Here is a 6118-nt window from a genome sequence, read left to right on the forward strand (position 1 = left end):
AACTCCCAGGAGCCTCATCTCCAGTCATTACAGAGAATGTCCGTCCCCATCATCGGTGCCTCTGTCTCCAGAAAATGTCCCCCCGTGGCTGCCTCCTTCTATACAGTCCCCCCTTCCTACCCTCTTTACTTTGTGGACCCCAGGCATGGCTTCCCTGCTGCCCCAGGACCTACTGTGGTCACTCAGGGGGTGCACAATCAGGACACCCACAGGGGGCTCAAGAGCATAATCGCCACCCTACCTCTGGCATGCACGTTTTTGCTCATTTGGACCTCCTCGCACCTCAGGGCGCCCAAATGCACGTCAACCTTAGTGCCCTGCTCGAAGAGAGATGAGCGAGGCCTGCTGCTGTGGTTCCCCAGTACCCACACTGAGTAGATGTCAATGGTTCCTGAACATTTTGTAACATTGGATTGGGGGTATGTGGGTGATTTGATACCTCCAGAAGAAAGAGCTATTCCTGTAAGGCAAGCGGGCCTCAAAGGTAAGTACTGAGACGAGGAAGAGGGACGTGGAGGTAATGTCTGGCCTTTGTGTCTGAAGCCCCAAGTTTGTAGCCTGCCTACAGTTCTTTCTCCATGGCCCTGGGTGGAGGAAGTTTGTCCATGGGATGGTGTTGGAACACTTGAATGTAAATGATGTGTTGCTTCTACTGTAATTGGTTGGAAAATCTCTTAATGATAGAAGAGGTTTGAAAGACAAAAAGAATCATGTGTAGCTGGGGGCAGAGTTGTAATAGGATGGTGGAGCATGTAAACATGAAAAATACCCTGCATTTTAGGGGTGGGGGTGACACAGATTGATCCTCACTCCCTAGTGCTCTACAACAAAAATCATTGGTTCATTCCCAGCAATTATATTAACCAATTTAAAGCCATATCCTGGAATACTAGAGGGCATAACCACTTTATGAACCACTGAGAAACATGGAGTTATTAGAAGAATATGACATATTTTAATTTAAAAAAGCGTGGTTATGGTAGAATCCTTATATTGATGGTTTCAAAGCTATCTTAATTTGTGTCCTTAAAAAACTAAAGGTCGCCCCGCAGGTAGCCTCTGATGGGTGGAAAAATTACTTGTTAGCATTTCGTTTTGAACCTTTTACTCTGCTGCATGATATCCGTCCATCAGAGACCTACTGCTAAAATTCTGAAATTTAAAGTTACATTTTCCTCAATAATGTCTATGAACACCCTTATCCTCTTCCAATAAGAATGGAAGAGGATTTAAGCACAAGCTAGCAGGATTAGCTCTCTGGCTCCTTAGTGCATGCCAGGAACTAGGAAGCACTCCCTGTTTCCTGTTTCCTGTTTCCTGTTTCCTGTTTCTGTGGAGTATGGGAGCTGTTGGCCTAGAGAGTAGCTAAGGAGAAATCTTGTTCGAGTCTGGAAGAAAACAGGTAATGGAAAATAAGCATTTTTATCTGCTTGCATACATTTGTGAGAGGATTGTACGTATGAATGTGTGCGTGCATGCATGTGAAGGGGTGTCTGTGTAAGAGTGCATATGCAAGGGAGTGTCTGTAAATGCGTTTGTATGAATGAATGCAGTGTGAATTGTGTGCATGGGTAGAAGTGTATGTTGAGTGAGAATTAGTGTAAATGCCCTGGGTGCTTGTGTCAATGGCAAAGAAGCTCTATGTGTACTTGGCTGGAGGATGAATGTGTGTGTGTATGTGTATACTAGGGTGGGGCCCAAGGAGGCATTGGAGCATTAACACTTTTTGACAAGGGCATGGTATGTTTTACTGTAATTTTGGGGCAGTGCAAAACAATCTTGATGAGTGTCATTACAAGGATGATGGGTTCGGTAGGTTGAAGTTACTATAATGGGGCTGGCAGCCTAGATCTTTTCATACTGTGGCATGGAATGTTGTACTCTCATTAAGGGCAAAGGCTACATGATGAGTGTTCTTACATAGGGGGGCAGGTTTCCTTATTGTGACATGGCATTTTTTGCTGGTGTCATTGCCAAAGGCAACATTATGGGCCCAATTCCTGGAAAACGTGCATAAATTCTAAAAAGTTCCTTGTGCCGAAAAATTACTTTGCGCGTCCCTGCACGCAAAATATTCCATGCATCATGTCCTATGAGTGTTCTTACATGGGGCCATTTGTACAGCCCTCAGGTAAATGTGTTCATACTGTGACTTGGGATTTATGTTTTACTGGTGTTAGGGGCAAATACAACATGATCAGTGTTCTTATTTGGGGGAGGCACGTTTGTGCAGCCAGCAAGAACATGTTTTGTTACTGTGGTATGGATTTTTTTACACTGCCATTAAGGTAAAGCCAACTGGAGTATTATTTTTGAGGGAATACCTGCATATATTGGCAGAGCCAGCATGAACATGTATTGTTATAGTGTTATTAAATGCATTACGGGTAAATCAAGCAGGGGTATGTTCTTATGTCCAAATACTGGCATATATAGGTGCACCAGCATGGACATATATGTGCAGAATCAGCATGCAAATGTTGTGTACAATGGCGTAGTATCGGAAAATGCTAATTTCCAGATTGGTGACTTGGCATGTAATGGATTTTTTAATGTCTTACCCCACAAACCTATTTTAAACTGTGTGCCTTTGGGCCTAATTTGTTGCTGTAAGTGTACTGTGAAATCCACCATTTAGCCCATTATTTAAAAAAACAAGGTCTCTGGGAGGAGAACCCCACTTGGTTGGTTCTGCTCCCTTGCTATGCTTGGTCGCTGCTGTGCTTTGGGCCTGAGGCAGAACAAACACCCTTGCCCTCTGCAGGCTCGCCTTTGAGGTGGGCTCATCTCCGTTAGCTTTATGTCCCACTTGTTAGACAATCCTACCTACACTACTGGCAATTAGTACAAATGGATGAAGGATGAATTAGAAATCCCTGATACAACTTTGAAACAAATTGTTAATGAAGCTGGAAGAACGCGGTCAGAGTTACTATGTAATTGGAACCTAATAATGCTTAATGTTCATAACTGGGGAAATTTAGAATCGACTTTAAGAGTATCGGAGTAATTCATGGAATGATTGTGCACCGAAATGTGTGGCGCAAGCGTGAAAAAACCAGCGCACGTGTGCGATTCGCACGCAAGCGATTCATGGAAGGCTCTGCATGTGGCTTTCCAGGGAGCTGCGCCAAATCTGCGCTTATCTTGCACGTCACTGCGACTTTCCAAACGCTGTGCATGACACGCACAGCGAAAGCAAACAACAACTAGCGCAGACACCTAAAAAGGGGGCGGAACACGCGGAATGGGGAACAACGCGTGAAAATGTGGGCGTAATAGGGGAAGTACCACTGGGAAATACACGCAACACATATTCATGGAATCGAATAGGGAAAATCTGCACACACCAAAAGACACGCACACGCGTAAATACATCCCCCACACAAAAGCAGGCAGAAGCATCCCCACGCAGTATAAAAGTGCGTGCAAACAACAAACAAGCATATACAGCTACGATGAATGTCCCATTTCTCGCAGCAGTGATCGTGGGACACCGCAGGAGGAGGAGAAGAGGCAGTCCCCGCATTTTTTTGCCCAGGACCAGTATTTTTGGGATGCCTGATGACCAGGTCTATGGCAGGTATAGGTTTCCACCTCATATCATCCTAGACCTGGTCACTGAGTAGGAGGATGACCTCACATCACCCACCTTGTGCTCCCAAGCACTGAGCCCCTTGGAAAAGGTGCTCAATGTCGTGCATTTTTTGGCTACTGGGTAATTTCAGCGGACAACTGCCATAGTTGGAGGCGTCTCACAGCCCACGAAGTCATGCTGCCTACACCAGGTGTTGGCAATCATGGCTGTGCGCCCCTCAGTCTGCAGCCACATATACATGCCCAGAACACCCGCAGAAAGGCAGGCCATGGTCCAGGACTTCTACAGGGTGGCACACTTCCCCAAAGAGCTTGGTGCCATAGATTGCACCCATGTGGCCCTACATCCACCTAGGGCCACTGAGAACATCTACCACAATCGCAAGCACTGGCATTTCATCAACGTGCAGGGTGTATGCGATGCCAAGGGAATCATAACCTCTGTCTATGCAAACTATCCAGGGTGCACCCATGACAGTTTCGATGTTGGGGGGCTGTATGCTAGTCTACTGGCTTTTGCGCCATATAGGGGATGTGTGCGGCTGTTTTTGGAGCAAGGGGCGGGGTTGGGGACGTAAGTGGTGCTGCTGCATGGTCCTTGCGCCATGGCTGGATATGGATGTTGAAATCCATGGATACACGGTGTGTGGAAATGGGATTTAGCGCACGCGGCTGGCGCACGCTGGTGCACGCTTCCTCTCTGCGCCAGCCGCGTGCACTACTTATGCGCGGGAATCTATGAATTACCCCCTATATATTTACAACAGGGTTTTTGCACTCAGTGACAAAATAAATTAGTATCATTACTTCCACTTTAAGTGACCATATTATGCTGTGTCTTCTTTTTAATTGTTTGGGACATTGCAAATATATTGAATATACAGATATGATGAAACAAACAAGGAAATAGAGTTAACTGATCCAATAAGAGCCTCCAAAAAATGAATAATAGCTAGATGGAATTAATTAAGAATAGGTAATTTACAGATGAGAAGTTGAGTACTTTAACCGACTGTTGCTATTTCTCTGAATGTATAGAATAGTTTACTGCTACCTGTACTGATTCATGAAGGGCAATGCCGGCTTGCTTTGACAAAGATAAATCAAATGCCCAGGTACTTGCCCCATTGCCAGGGTTTGCCATCAAAGGGATAGGGATGTGTCTGTGTTTATAAAAGATAGCTTGCATAGTACACAAACCATAGTAAGGTACGCATACAAATATATAAATGCTTACATACATTTATATATTTGTGTACTTTTCATGCCACGCCCATCCTGAAAGCCACGCCCTAAAATGAGCCCCCCCCCTTCGATTTCTTACCCCACTTACAGCCCTGCAGGGGAGACGTAAGGAGCACCTCTGTCTCGCACTGCGTAGGACATGGGCATCTGGAGAATACACTCTTTAGGCAGCACACACCTCCTCCAAACCTTTTATGGTGTGTGGGTGTCGCCTCTTTTTGAGTCTGGTGTTCATTTAACAGACCAGCTTTCCACACAAGTGACTTCACAGCAACCACAGACTCCAGTTCTGCCTTGCAAGCAATTTCACTGCAACCAAATACTGAGGTTCTGCATACAGCCTACACACGTCCTCACAAGAGTAGCAACGGCAGGCTGGAGGTTTGCAGGCTGGAGGTTTGCGTACAACTTGTAAAAAATGTCATTCAGGAAGAAACACGAGATTACAGTCGCACTATCCTCTCAATAGTCAGAAGTGAACATGTAGAATAAGGGAGAGGGGCTCTTCTCCAGTGGGAAGAGCCTTGAATGTCAATCAGCTGCATACCCATAATCCTTTGCAAAACCACTGAACTTCATATTGATTTTTTTATGACTCATCTGACTTTTCCTTCACTTTTTAGGGTTGTATAGCTCAAAGGCTTGCTATACCCGATTTGCCTTGCTCCATGAGTTCTGAATATGAGAACTTGGCGCTTCGAGCGAAGGCAATAATGTCGCCCTGTCTTCTCTGTAATGAGTACTGACGCACTCCTTCTGTTCAAGCATTGAATAGCTCTTTTACTATTTGTCTAGTAGGTTCTCCTTCTGTGGGGAGCTGCCTTGTGGTGTTAAATAAAAAGTTTCAGTTTATTTTACTTTGTTGCTACAGTAGTGCAGTTGCGTCATCTTACTGAGACAGCGCTTTTTGGTGATTCGTAGTTGAATGGAAGGGGTTGCCAATGTACGTAAGAAAATTGTTTCATTAAAAACATTTACTTTTTTTTACGCAATGAAATGAAATGAGCAACTAATGTGAAACGCATTAAAAACGTTGACTTTTTTTACGCGATAAAATAAAATGAGCAACTAATGTGAAACGCAGCTACTTCCTTATGCCGCAATAGCTTGACAAGTATCACAGTTGTTTTTCTAAACCGTGCTCCCTCCCCAGTTGCCCTTTGGGCACTTTGAAACACAATTTACCTGTATAAGCGCTTAACAAATGCACAATAAATAAATAAACGTGCCTCCATTATAAACTGCTTGCACAAGGGTAACCTAGAAAGAATGCTTA

The 6118-nt window shown here is 44.7% G+C and overlaps 1 non-coding gene across 1 annotated transcript; it reads left to right on the top strand.

Annotated features, from left to right (window-relative positions):
- Positions 1–5607: 5607 nt before the first annotated feature.
- Positions 5608–5664, top strand: LOC138490582 (U7 small nuclear RNA). Its single transcript, XR_011275525.1, has one exon. It is a non-coding gene; the product is annotated as a U7 small nuclear RNA (small nuclear RNA).
- Positions 5665–6118: the final 454 nt, after the last annotated feature.

Source organism: Ambystoma mexicanum, chromosome 9 (assembly GCF_040938575.1).
Source record: "Ambystoma mexicanum isolate Mex_15411 chromosome 9, UKY_AmexF1_1, whole genome shotgun sequence".
Classification (NCBI taxonomy): Eukaryota; Metazoa; Chordata; class Amphibia; order Caudata; family Ambystomatidae; genus Ambystoma; species Ambystoma mexicanum.